Source organism: Mesoplodon densirostris, chromosome 16 (assembly GCF_025265405.1).
Source record: "Mesoplodon densirostris isolate mMesDen1 chromosome 16, mMesDen1 primary haplotype, whole genome shotgun sequence".
In the NCBI taxonomy this organism is placed as follows: Eukaryota; Metazoa; Chordata; class Mammalia; order Artiodactyla; family Ziphiidae; genus Mesoplodon; species Mesoplodon densirostris.
In genome coordinates this window covers 51,059,371-51,073,793 of record NC_082676.1, presented here as the reverse complement: position 1 = coordinate 51,073,793, position 14,423 = coordinate 51,059,371, and the positions used below count along the sequence as shown (strand labels likewise).

General features: G+C 40.6%; 1 long non-coding RNA gene across 1 annotated transcript; it reads right to left on the bottom strand.

Moving 5' to 3' along the window:
* Window positions 1-4,510: 4,510 nt before the first annotated feature.
* LOC132476368 (uncharacterized) lies at window positions 4,511-14,423 on the bottom strand. Its single transcript, XR_009530133.1, has 3 exons — window positions 14,249-14,423; window positions 13,921-14,079; window positions 4,511-5,331 (listed from the first exon to the last, which is right to left on the bottom strand). It is a non-coding gene; the product is annotated as an uncharacterized LOC132476368 (long non-coding RNA).

Genomic DNA, 14,423 nt, shown 5'->3' with positions numbered 1-14,423 from the left:
TAGCTATTACCGATCCCTCACTTGACCTATGAAATAAAGTTTCTTTGCCACTCCAGATCCCAACAAATGCTTCTCACATGGGAGCAGAACGCTCATTTATTAGGATGCTTCTTGAAGTTTGATTGTGAAAATTGGCTTAAGCAAGAACTTCTGTTCTACGAGAAGAAAGCCACTTCACAAATAGCTCTGAGGTTCAAGCACTTCATCATGGCAAACAATTAAGCCTCCTCCCCGTTTCAGCAATAAGATAATACTGTTTGACAATAGACCCATAAAAGATCAATAAAACTTGACTCAATTTATTTTCAACCTGTTTAGACTCCTAATAACCTAACCCCAATTAATTTTGATGTTGCCCTCAGAACTCTGTTACTGTCTGCAGAAAACAGGACAGATATGTGAAAACTTCATCCCTTAGAGTTTCCTTGTCTGTGTGGATCCTTAGACCACATGAACTAAAGTATGTCCCCTTCCTTTTTAGTGCCTGTCAATCAATCGTACTGTCTTTTGCTTTATCAGAGCACTTAAGGGAAGAAAGACCCTAAGATAATCAGCTGGCCCAGACGTTTGACCCTCATCCTTTGGAGGAAAAAATTTGAATTGCCAATATTTAAAATTTGGGACATTTCATTTAAGATGTGAGTTGAAGATTTCTCTTAAAAACTCAGAAGGCCTGGCAACACTGGGCCTTTATTTCAACCTGGCACCAACTGGTTGGAGCTGAAAATTAAATGGAATGTTGTCCAATTCAACAGGGTTTCCACTACTCCCTATGTTGTTACAGCTACTTGCTTCTGCACTTACTGTACCTATCCAGCTCTTGTCGACATTTGAGCTTAAAACCCCCATTCTAGGCCAACATCCCAAGAGGGACAGGGATTTCCCCAAGGTTTCAAGGCAAGTTTAGTAGCAGAGCTAGTTCTAAAACCTGCTTTTCCTGCTATTTTTTCCAACACATACCTCTCTCCACAGGCATGAGCTCATGGAGAGCAAGAAAGCAGACTCAGTTTCTATTTTTATACACAGGTGTTTACATCACTGTAGGATTGTCCTTAAAATACTCAAGGACAGTGCAAACAACCCCTTAATAAGTGGCTAAAAACCAAAACAACACCAAGAGAAATAATGAGGAAATTAATTAATCCTTTATTATGGGCTGAATTGTGTCCCCTCAAAATTCGTATGTTGAAGTGCTAACCCTCAGTACCTCAGAATGTGATTGTATTTGGAGATAGAATCTTTAAAGAGGTAATTAAGTTAAAACGAGGTCATCAGATGGACTCTAATCCCATATGACTGGTACACAGTGCCTTGATGAGTTCTTGCAACAGAGCTTTGATTTCACAAGCATTTGGACTGAAAAGCTGTTTATTTTATGAGGCAACATCCTTAGCGTGTTATAGGGGATCCTAGAGTTACAGAGCCAGTTTTGGCTCCACTGGGTACCAGCTGAGTGATCTTGACCACCATTCATGTCTCCAAACTTGAGGGCATAGTAGTAATACCCACTATCTGGCTTCCACAAGGATTAGCACAATAGTCAATATAAATCACTATGCCAGCACTGAGTCTGACACAGAATAAGGGCTCAATACATGTTGAGGTGCCTCTAACTCCCAGAAAATTCTGAGGCCAACCCCTTCCATGTTAGATATTAAAAAGATATTTTTTATAAAAGGCATTCACCTTATATACTGTGAACAAACTTCTGCATAATGGAGTTTTCTTTCCAGTGTCTAACTTCTGGGTCTTTTCTACCCCTCTCGGTACCCTCCTCCCACAGCCCACCACATTCAGAGCTGTCTAACATTAAGTCAATCACCCATGTGCCAGCCACGGTGCTAGGCATATCACATGTATATTCCCATTCAGTCCTCTCTCTCGATATCACCATCCTCATTTTGCAGTAAAGGAAAAGAAGTGTCAGAGAAGTTAAGAGACATGCTCAAGGTCTATAAGTGGCACTGCCAGAATTTGAAATTGGGTCTTCAGATTTTAAGTTGAGTATATACTTTACTGCCCTGTGGCAGATAAACACACACATATAAACACAACACCCCCCCCGCCCCCCGCCAAAGAAGCTGTCATTCACCTCCATCTTACCTGGTACTGTTTAGGAAACACTGGGGTTAGCTCTTGGATGGGGACTTTGCGGTTCAGTTCTCTCTGATCAGAAGTTCAGTTGTCTCTGTGCACACAACAGAACTTGGTTCCTGGCCACAGCTGGGCTGGAGAACTTGGCAGGAATTGAATAATTCACAAGGGGGAGGAGATGCTCACGTATAACAGGTCAGAAAACAATCACAAGCCCTCATGGAGAGAAAATCAGTTAGAAAAACTATATAACGTAATCTCCAATTATGGTAGGGAGGCCTTGCAGTGTGAATGAACAGATAAAGCCAAATGGAGCACTTTCACAAGTTCTCTGTAGCTAACCTGCTCCCCTCTCCCAGTCCCAGGTCTCCAGGTGGCAGCGTTGCCTAGTAGTTAAAGCCTGTGATCCGAGGCAGAGAGATTTGGGTTTAAGCGTTAGGTCTGCCGCTTACGCTCTCTTTGACTTTCATGGACCTCCTTTTTCTACACTTCAGTTTCCGTATCTATGAGATGGGAGTGCTAACGGTGACACCTATTTCCTACAGTTGCTCTTTGTTGTTGTTATTGTTAGTATTAGATGAAATAATTCATGAAACGTACATAGCACAGTGCTTGGCATAATCAACGTTGGCTGTTTTTACTAACGCGGGATTCTAAGAGAAGCAGTGTGGTGTACTGGCAAGATGCGGGGTCTTTGGAATCCCGAAGTCTTGAGCTTAAATGCTGGCACAGACACTTATAAGATGGCCCATGGCAAGCCATTTACCTCTTCGAACTTTTGTCTTCTCATCTGAAAAGTGGAGGAGTGGGTGGTTGTTAATAAGATTTGTCCCACGGGATCTTTGAAAGGTTCGCACAAGGTAAAGTCTGCAGCGTGCCTGGCCCAGCCAGGCATGTAGACACTGGGTTGACATTGATGTTGCACTGGATAAGTCCAGATTGTCACAAATAGTGGCTTGTACTGTTCGTTTTCTTCTAGAGCCTTGTTGGGGAGTTGTAAGGGGATGGGGGATGTCTAGTATCCTGGTGCAACTTTCCCAGCCCCTTTTGCCTCCCAACCTCCTTTGAACCAGGGAGAAAATTACCTCTGCTCAAAGCCACCACCAAAGACTGCTGGAGACAGCTAGAACACCCCTGCTAGGGCTGAGGGGTAAGCCTGGCTTCTGAGGGGTGGGTCTTGCTCCTTCTGGCCGATGCATTCACGGTGAATCCTTGCTCAGGATAGACTCTTATTTTATGAAGAGGAGCAAGAAGGCAGGGCTCGTTGACTGGCCATAGTAAGCTAAAGATTATGAAGTACAAAACACCCTGTTACTCAAGAAGAAGAGGCAGCCACTTTTGAGAAAAGAATGAGGACAGAGGAACAGTGCACAAGGTGCCCTCTGGATCTCAGTAGATCTCCAGTGTGGAAATGTAATATCAGCATTGTGGTCAAGAAGACAGGCTCTGGGGCTGGGCAGCCTGGGTTTCAGTCTAGCTTTTATCTGTTACCAGCTCTGGGACACTGAGCGAGTTTATTATCCCTTTGTGCCTCAGAGACAGTAGAATTCTCTAAAGATTCCATGTGCACGTCTCCCTTATGTCCAAGCTTCTTCTGTAGTCAGGGTGAGGCTATTGAATTCCACTTTTGGACAAGGAACTGCAGGTGGAAGTGACACAAGTCACTTCTGGTCTGGGGCATTTAAGAGCTGGTATGAGTTCTCTATAATCCTCTCCTGACTCAACTGTCCTGGTAACTGTGTGGGGAGATAGTAGCATCAAAACATGGCAGAGATTCTATCAGCCCAGCCCTCTGCAGGGCCCTTTCTGCATTACCCGTTTCAGATATCACATCCTCTCATACCTTCTGCGGGGCTTGCTGGGACATCTGGAGCTCCCAAACCCATTGTGGGACAGACAGGCTCTATATCCCGCTCACAGCCCCAGGGGTCTCGGTTTCTCTTCTCCCAGGACCCTCTTCTTTTCAGAGTACCTGGGCCCTGGAGGGACGTGGACGATAGAATGGTGCCCATGGGTGAGTAGAGAAGAATGACTGAAAAAAGTGATGACTCCATCAAAAAGCTGGATCTTAGAGTCTGAAAATATACCTGCTCTTCTGAGCAAATGCCCCCGCCCTGCTCACTCCTCCCCTCTCTCTCTCCTTTTGTAGGCAGACTGGCTCTTTTGGTGGACTGAAGTTTTAATTAAGGGTAGCTAAAATTAAACAGCAATGTTAATCAGCCCTTTCATTGCTCTCTTCTACCTTTCCGTTATCACATCCTGCCTTTTCTGAGTCTTCTTTCTCAATATTGATTATAGGATTCTCTTCCTCTTTATTCTATTAAAGAATTGTTGCTCTCCAAGGACTCATGCACACCCAACAGTTTCTCTCATTCCATTTATTCCCTCTTTCTCTCTCAATAATTTCCTAACCACATTAAAAATCTTTACTTCCCCCAGAGTTCAAACTTAACTATCCAGCTGATTACTAAATATACACTAACCTCAGTATTTCATAGACAGCGTAGATAAATTAACATGACCACAGTTGAATTCTGTGTTCCTGCCTCCAAACTTATTCCTCTCCGAGTCTTACAACCACCTCTCCCAGTTTACTTAATCAAACACCTAGACATCATACTTCTGTGCCTCCTTGCCCTTAACCCTATCTGCCTTACTTAGTCACTAAGTTACCAGGTTCCAAGAAGAAGGAATTCTTCTTCTAAGCATTTCTCAAATTCTCCTTTAATACATTTACCACTCGGTTACCAAGGTAATCATTTAGAAATAAATTGTTCACTGAGCTCATTACTGTCCAGATAAAGTCTAAACTTTTTATCATGTGATATAATGACCACCCCCTCTGACATTTCACAACTTAAACCTGATGTTGAAATAATATTGAATGCAAGTGAGGTGACTATCCTTTTTCAGGCTAAGTCCCTCCTTCTATCTACAGATAATTGCAGCAATCCAGGGGCAACTTATGCCATGAACACATACACAAATTAGTTAGTCTGTGGATTCTCTAGAGCTAATGATTTCCAGGGACGTTATGCACAACATATACTGGGTCACAGGGACTTGACAATCATTACTTCTTGGTTCTGAAGGTTACTGGGGCATCTTAAAGGCTTTAACTAGACAAAGACAGGAAGGATGAGGTAGTCTATTTTTATCTCATCATGAAAAAACAAGAGTCCGTGATTTCCTTGTGCAGGCACATCTTTGAGATATTGCAGGTTCAGTTCCAGACCACTGCAATAAAGCGAATATTGCAATAAAGTGAGTCTCACAAATTTTTTTCAGTTTCCTAGTGTATATAAAAAAATTTTCTCAGTTTCCCAGCGCATATAAAAGTTATGCTTACACTATACTGTAATCTATTGTGTGCAGTAGCAAAAGATCCTTCAAAAAGTACATACCTTAATTTAAAAATACTTTATTTCTAAAAAATGCTAACCATCATCTAACAACGCAGGGTTGCCCAAACCCATCAATTTGTAAAAACCACAATATCTGTGAAGCACAATAAAGTGAAACAATAAAATGAGTATGCCTGTAGTTACAGTAAGTCAATCTGAAAGGTACTGGCTTAATATTGTGATTTCTATATACAAGCCAAATGGAGAAGGAGATGGAGTGAAGGGAAGAAAGGTAGATTCTGTACTTTGGGTAAGTAAGTCATAGATTTTCCCTAAAAGTATGGGTTCCCAACATCACTCATTCCAGAGCCTGGAGAAGGTAAAGAGATCATACGATGGGCATTGAGTAAGGAGATGTGATCAAAATCATTCTCACTATAGGATAAAGGTAACACTTAAAGTGTCAGAATGATCAATCTGCTAGATTTAAAATTTTGGGGAGGGTGGGAAGGAGGCTCAAGAGGGAGGGGATATGGGGATATATGTATACATATAGCTGATTCACTTTGTTGTACATCAGAAACTAACACAACATTGCAAAGCAATAAAGATGTAAATAAATAATCTTCAAATACAAAAAAAAATTTTGGAATGTGTCAGTTAAAAATGATATTCCCGGGCCTCCCTGGTGGCGCAGTGGTTAGGAGTCCGCCTGCCGATGCAGGGGATACGGGTTCGTGCCCCGGTCTGGGAGGATCCCATATGCCGCGGAGCGGCTGGGCCCGTGAGCCATGGCCGCTGGGCCTGCGCATCCGGAGCCTGTGCTCCGCAACGGGAGAGGCCACAACAGTGAGAGGCCCACATACCGCAAAAAGAAAAAAAAAAAAAAAAAAAAAATGATATTCCCTTCAACAGTGATAAATCCAGATTCGTAAAAAGTGTTGCTATTTGATTAGCAGACTATGTTTCTTGACTAGGACAAACATAAAACTCTGGTGAATTTTAGTGGACTCCGGGAGATGAGTATATCACAGTATATTCACATTCTGGTGGATATTTTATTTTATTTTATTATTGATTTGTAATTAACACACAATATTGTATTAGTTTCAGGTTTACAACAGTGAACTGATATTTTTATACATTATTAAGCAATCAGGATTTCCCCGGTGGTGCAGTGGTTAAGAATCCACCTGCCAATGCAGGGGACACAGGTTCGAACCCTGAGCCGGGAAGATCCCACATGCCGCAGAGCAACTAAGCCCATGTTCTACAACTACTGAGCCTGTGCTCTAGAGCCTGCAAGTCACAAATACTGAGCCCGCGTGCCTAGAGCCCGTGCTCTGCAACAAGAAGCCACTGCGATGAGAAGCCTGCGCACCGCAACAAAGAGTAGCTCCTGCTCGCCGCATCTAGAGAAAGCCCACGCGCAGCAACGAAGACCCAACGCAGCCAAGTAAATAAATTATTAATTTTAAAAAATGATAAGATGAAAAAAATGATAAAATGATCAACATAATAAGACCAGTTAACATAATCACCAAAGTTGTTACAATATTTTGACTACATCTCCTATCTGTACATTACATCCCTGTGACTTATTTATTTTATATCTGGAAGTTTGTACCTATAATTCTGTTCACCTGTTTTTTTCATCCCTCACCAACACTCATCCCCTCTGGCAACCACCAGTTTGTTCTCTGTATCTATCAGTCTGTTTCTGTTTTGTTTGTGTGTTCATTTGTTTTGTTTTCAAGTTATAATATATTATTCTCAAGTTAATAAAGTCATTCAGCAGTGCAGTGATTCCCTAAGGTAGTGGTATCCCGACTAAATATATACACCCCTCAGTAAAATATTTTTAACTCACTCCCCTAATACATGTTTATTTATTTATAAATTATACATATGTATTTATGTGCATCATACAAATATCAAAAATAATTTTAAAGAATGAATAAAAAGTACAGATAATTTGAAGTTCTCCTATTTTCTTTCCCATCCCAGTTGCCCTTCTCACCCTCACTTCTAAGCCCCCTGTCCTTAAAAACTCTGCAACAAAAAAAAAAACAAACAAAAAAACTTTGCAACATTCTACAGAGTTCCCAAGAAACTACAAAGATGCCACAAAATTGACAAGAGACAGAGACTTTGAACACATGTGATTTTCAAATTGAAATTTACATATTTGGGGTGACTTTTTCAAGATAAAGGGAATCCTCAATTTAAACAAACAATTTTTGAGGGTTATAACTCCAAAAATGCCATGGATTATTTCTCTAAAAGCTAAGTAAGTAGCTTATAAGAAACATCTACATAAATATATGGTTCAGTCAAATCTTTAATGCAAAACTGGGGAAGATACATCCTTACCTGGTTTGAAAGCTAAGATTTTGAGCTTCAAAGCCATCTTGGAAACACTGGTGTTCTGGGCCTAACATTCACTGTATGCATGAAACTCTGAGTAAAAAAGCTTTCCAGAAAAACCATACAATTATTTTTAAGCAGCTTACCGCAAACAACTATTTATCTAATGGAGAAACAAGACTTTCCCTCTAACCAGAAAAGAAGGTACAGATTTTCCCAGCTGAAAAGTGAGGCTTTTTCAGGTCAACGGAGACTTAGAAAACCTAGTGCTACAACTCTGTTAAAGAATTCACTACATGGGCTTCCCTGGTGGCGCAGTGGTTGAGAGTCCACCTGCCGATGCAGGGGACACGGGTTCGTGCCCCGGTCCGGGAAGATCCCACATGCCACGGAGCGGCTGGGCCCGTGAGCCATGGCCGCTGAGTCTGCACGTCCGGAGCCTGTGCTCCGCAACGGGAGAGGCCACAACAGTGAGAGGTCCGTGTACTGCAAAAAAAAAAAAGAATTCACTACATGCATGACTCAGAAGATAGTTTTCTTTCACTGGAAAAAAAAAATGTGCATCAAATTTCTCTCATAGAGCTAGTTAGAAAGATCTAAGTAAATGTACGGTAAAATCAAGTCTTTAAAGTAGAATTTGGGGAAGATACAAAGTTACCTCATTTGAAAGCTAGGATTTTTGCCCCTTGAAAGCTGCCCAAGAAACACTGTTTGTGGGTCTACCATTCACTGTATGCATGACTTACGGAGTCAAACTTATTTTTACTGTGAAATTTACCTCAAATTTTCTATTAATATATTTTAGACCTGCCCTGAATGACAAGACTCTTTGTAGACACTTAAGCATGAAGAAATGGAGAACAAAGGAACTAGGCATCTTTTCACTATGTTCTCAGTGAGTTTACTGTTGTATTATATGCATTCAAGTTTCTTTCCCCATAAAACTGCAGGTTCCGTAAGAATGAAGGGCATATAAGAAATTATATGGACAAGACGAGATACCTGGGAAATCCTAAATATCTCTCTCCTTGAACTGAAAGCTCAGGGTAAGGCTTGACCAATCCCCACTTTTTGGCTTTATACTGCAAATGTAATTTGGTTCATTTTTCAAATTAAACTTTTATTTATTTATTTTTATTGGAGTATAGTTGCTTTACACTGCTGTGTCTGTTTCTGCTGTACAGCAAAGTGAATCAGCCATACATATACATATATCCCCTCTTTTCTGGATTTCCTTCCCATTTAGGTCACCACAGACCACTGAGTAAAGTTCCCTGTGCTATACTATAGGTTCTTATTAGTTATCTGTTTTATAAATAGTAGTGTATGTATGTGAATTCCAATCTCCCAATTCATCCCAGGCCCCCCATTTCCTCCTTGGTATCCATACATTTGTTCTCTACATCTGTGTCTCTATTTCTGTTTTGCAAATAAGATCATCTATACCATTTTTCTAGATTCCACATATATGTGTTAATATACAGTATTTGTTTTTCTCTTTCTGACTAACTTCAATTTGTATGACAGTCTCTAGGTCCATCCACGTCTCTGCAAATGACACAATTTCATCACTGTTTATGGCTGAGTAATATTCCATTGTATACATGTACCACATCTTCTTTACCCATTCCTCTGTCGATGGACATTTAGGTTGCTTCCATGTCCTGGCTATTGTAAATAGTGCTGCAATGAATATTGGGGTGCGTGTATCATTTTGAATAATGGTTTTCTCTGAGTGTATGCCCAGGAGTGGGATTGCTGGGTCATATGGTAGTTCTATTTGTAGTTTTTTAAGGAACTACCATACTGCTCTCCATAGTGGCTGTATCAGTTTAAATTCCCACCAACAGTGTAAGAGGGTTCCCTTGTCTCCACACCCTCTTATATGGAAAAGGCTAGAATCATCCATACAGTAATAGGTCACAGGTGGAGTCATCTGTATGAATTCATGTTTGCCATCATAGGTATTAAACTTGTTCCATACAGATAGTGGTTGTGACGTGTATATACATAGATTAGTATATAGACACACTCTTCTTTGCACTGTCTGCTGAGATGGCGAAGAATCAAGAACACCTTAGTAGTGATGAGCACACTGAACTCCCTGATTTAGGTTTTAAATACCATTCTCCAAAAGGAGAAACAAGGGCACTTTGAAGACCTGGCTGATACTAAGACTGAAGCAGGATATGCAAAGTGAGTGCACAGCAACTTTCCCTAGTGCCAGGAAGTAAGGTAGTTCTCAAAAACCAACAAACAAAACAACAAAAAACAAAGATGGGGTGCACAAGCAGGACACTGGAGCTACCTGAAAGAGAACCCAATGGCTAAAGCTGGAACTATTTGAGCAAGAAAACATATAAAGAAGTACTGCACTATTCTTGAAAACATAAAAGAAATTTCAAGGAGTCCATATGGAGAGAAATAAACGTTTTCCATATAGAAAAAATCGGCACAATTACATAGATACTCAGTCCTCAAAGACAAGACACATAACTTCCCACTCCTTATGATGTGCATATAGTGATTTAATCAAAGAGAAGGTACACTATGGACAGAGGAGAAACCTGCCTAACACTGCCTCAGCCAGGTGATTAAAGGCGACACCAACAAGTCATCTCGAAAGTAAACATCCTAGAGATGAAGTGATAAGAATGACATTTTGCCTCCTGATCTTCACCCCTCCTTGCCCCAGAAAACTAATAACCCCAGTCTAAACATCTGAAATATCGTAAGATATATACAAACTAGGACTGTTATACAAAATACATGAACAATACTCCTCAAAACTTTCCAGATTATGAAAAATATGCCAAGTCTGAGAAACTGTCACAGCCAAGTGGAGCCTAAGGAGACATGATGACTAAATACAATGTGCCAGCTGGGCTGGGTCCTGGAACAGAAAAAGTTAAAACCCACCCAAGCAAATCTAAGTAAAATGTGGACTTTAGTTAATAATATTGTATCAATTCTGGATATTAATTGTGACAATGTACCAAGTGTTATGACATTCACAATTAGGGCGAACTGAGTCTTAGGCATGTGGAAACTCTCAATACTATCTTCACAATATTTTTTTTTTTCGCAAATCTAAACCTGTTATAGGGAATTCCCTGACAGTCCAGTGGTTAGGACTCCACGCTTCCACTGCAGGGGGCACAGGTTTGATCCCTGATCAGGGAACTAAGATCCCACATGCCATGTGGTGCGGCCAAAAAAAATTTTTTTTATTTAATTTAAATTTTAAAAATAAATCTATTATAAAAGTAAGTTTTTAATAATCATTGTTTTCTCTTTTTACATATGACTGAATATTTACTCCTACTATTAGTTAGTAACTAGTAATTGACACTACTCTTATTGTACCCTTGTTTTATTTAAATACTAGCATTTATGCTGCCATTATGTATACATTAGATCAAGTACTACACAATAACATATAATTCACAGAAACATCCATTTTACCTATTTTATGTTAAAATAATACATATATAGGGGCTTCCCTGGTGGCGCAGTGGTTGAGAGTCCGCCTGCCGATGCAGGGGACACGGGTTCATGCCGCGGAGCGGCTGGGCCCGTGAGCCATGGCCGCTGAGCCTGCGCGTCCGGAGCCTGTGCTCCACAACGGGAGAGGCCACAACAGTGAGAGGCCCACGTACCGCAAAAAAAAAATAATAATAATAATAATACATACATACATATATGCATACAACATTATATTGTGTATTATACAATTATGTGGTTTTCTGGTTTTGAAGCGTCTCTGTAAAGTTGGTCACCATGGATGGTAGACAACACTGAGATTTTAGAGAGTGTATTTCACACCATGGCTGAACATTTTCAAAAAAGGAACAAATAGCCAAGTGATTCATTGTGACTGGCTCAGTTGTTCTGAATAATCCTTGTTTTTATTTTGTTCCCATGAATACCTTTCAGCAGTAACAAACATAATCAAATATTTCCAATTCAAAGAGATGTTCAAAGACTGGCAGAATGTACAGTGAGTTTGAGGGGTTTCAGGCTGAAGGAGAAGAAGTGACCATGAGGTGGCAGTAGCATGCAACAAGCTGCATGTGGGCAACTCTGACAAGGTTTGCGTGAAGACAAGTCCATCACAGCAGGAGACCTTCCAATGGCTACTACCCAGAAGCAGAAGGCGACCAGGCATCTCTCCCGGAAGAGGGGAACTGGAGAGGAAGCTGACGTGCCTAAATTAGGTCCCTGCGCACCCAGGCTGGGAGTCTCAGAGCACTCAGAAGGGCAGCAGTAGCTTGGGGTCTTGCAGAGCTACAGGGTTGAACTTACCTACAATTAGCAGATGTTGGGCACAGTTTCACGGGATATGAAAATCAGGAACAACGTAAATGACTAAGACTCTCTTACTGAGGCTATGTTTTAAAAAACTCAATGTATAAAAATTTGAGTTTAGCACCAGGAGGCTTTTGAGCTAACGGGGGGTACCAGCCCGCCAATACACCAGAGCCATCTTTGGCTCATTGATAGAACATAAACAGAATTGATTACCCCAAAGATACAGTGTTTCACCATGGTCTTTTCTAAAACAGAAGGGTTTAAAAGAATTATTCAAACTCATAATTTACTAGATGATGTTTTCCAGCAAGTGATAAAATCAATTCAAAGAATAAAAGAATATTTTATCTAAGTGACTTAGATTTTGATAATTTTCATGCAATAACTAATTTACTTCTTAGGAGATCATAAGAATATACTGAAAGCTCAGAATGTTTCTGAGTTAAGAGGAATTATAGGTTATTATACTGTTGATACACCTAACCATAGAGCTAATGATGGATGGAGATATGGCCCTTATTTATGTAATAAAATTCAAAAGGAATTTTAAATGCCACTAGGAAGTTAGGTTAGACCTGGAAAATATTGAGAATATAAGAAGAAAAAATACCTCTCCTTTTTCAAATTCGATGAACTGGTGGGATAGTCTCATGTCTAATATACATATATTCAATAAGTACATACACATAAAATATCAAATGAAGAAATACACTATGATGAAATCAAATCATCCTGATGCAATGAGATTAGATTATATATGTAACTTGTCATTACAGGATGATATTTTCAACTCAGCTGAAAGTTAATAAAGATATATAAAAACCAATTCTGATATTAAATAAAGCCACATGCTCAGTACAAGGCCTATCTCCTTTCTTACAGCAAATGAAACAAGCCTTGAATGTATGGGTGATGAATGTAAAATGTAGGAAGACATATGAATATAATATCTGAATTAGAAAATACGCAAAAAAGAGGGACTTCCCCGGTGGCGCAGTGGTTAAGAATTCGCCTGCCAATGCAGGGAACACGGGTTCGAGCCCTGGTCCAGGAAGATCCCACATGCTTAGGAGCAACTAAGCCCGTGTGCCACAACTACTGAGCCTGCGCTCTAGAGCCTGTGAGCCACAGCTACCGAAGCCCATATGCCTAGAACCCATGCTCCACAACAAGAGAAGCCACTATAATGAGAAGTCCGCGCGCTGCAATGAAGACCCAACGCAGCCAAAAATAAATATAAATAAATAAATTTAACAAAAAAAAGAAAATATGCAAAAAAGAAAAACATAGAAATTGGAAATGTATGAAGGTAAGCATCAATGTTCACATATTTAAAAACACCATCATGCTGCTGCTTCTAAAACTGATGCACAGATTTTGCTTAGTGCCATATTAACCAATTGTAATGTGGGCGTGATCATTTAATTAACAATAAGTAACAGTGGGGTCCTGTGAATGAGGCTTTAGTAAGCTGAAATCATTCAAAATTATTTAAGATCGTCATAGATCATGAGAAATTATAAAACACAGCAAGTCTCTCAACTGAAAAGGAGACAAGCTAACAAGTATATTCTTAAAACATTATTAGTGACCTTGGTTTTAATAAAGACAGTAAAGTAAAATTATAATGAATTCTGCTTTGGGTATATACTAAATATTTAAGTTTAAAATAACGTAAGTTTTATTACACTTACATGTCAGGTTCTCCATAGTTTTCAGCTACTTCAACGCTGTTGTTGGAAAACTTGAGCCATTAAAAATTAGTGAAACCATGTATGCACTGGAGTGAGTTTTCGCTTTTTACCTGGAGTTCTGGTTCCAACATGACTCGGAAGGCGGGTCCCCAGCTCATTCTCCTCGAAGGTCCTGATACTGAGTATTGAGTGTGTTCACGTCCCACTGAAGGGAATCTCCACTTCCTCTGAGCCCGTGCTGGGATTTCTCCCCAGAAACATCCTCGAATCTGTACAGAAACAAGGAAACAAGCCACTGCAGCTCTGATTTAGAGTCGTCAAGCCCTCAACCAACGGATACTTCAGTCAATAAGCCTTGTTCAAACATTCTTAAAGAAAGTAAATAAAACACCGGGAACAGCCCAGAAAACGCAAGCGTCCCGGGGAAGCCGCACAAACCTCCCCGCTCAGCGCTCAGCCAGCTGAGGAAGCTTCCTACGCACGGCGGCTGGTCCAGAGCCTCCGCAGTCGCTCCCTCAGACACGGAACGTTTGGAAAGGGAGCTGCGGTTCTCACTGCGGATGCAGCGCCCTAGGCCGTGGGGCGGGAACCCGGCCCGCCCTGCCCTGAGGCG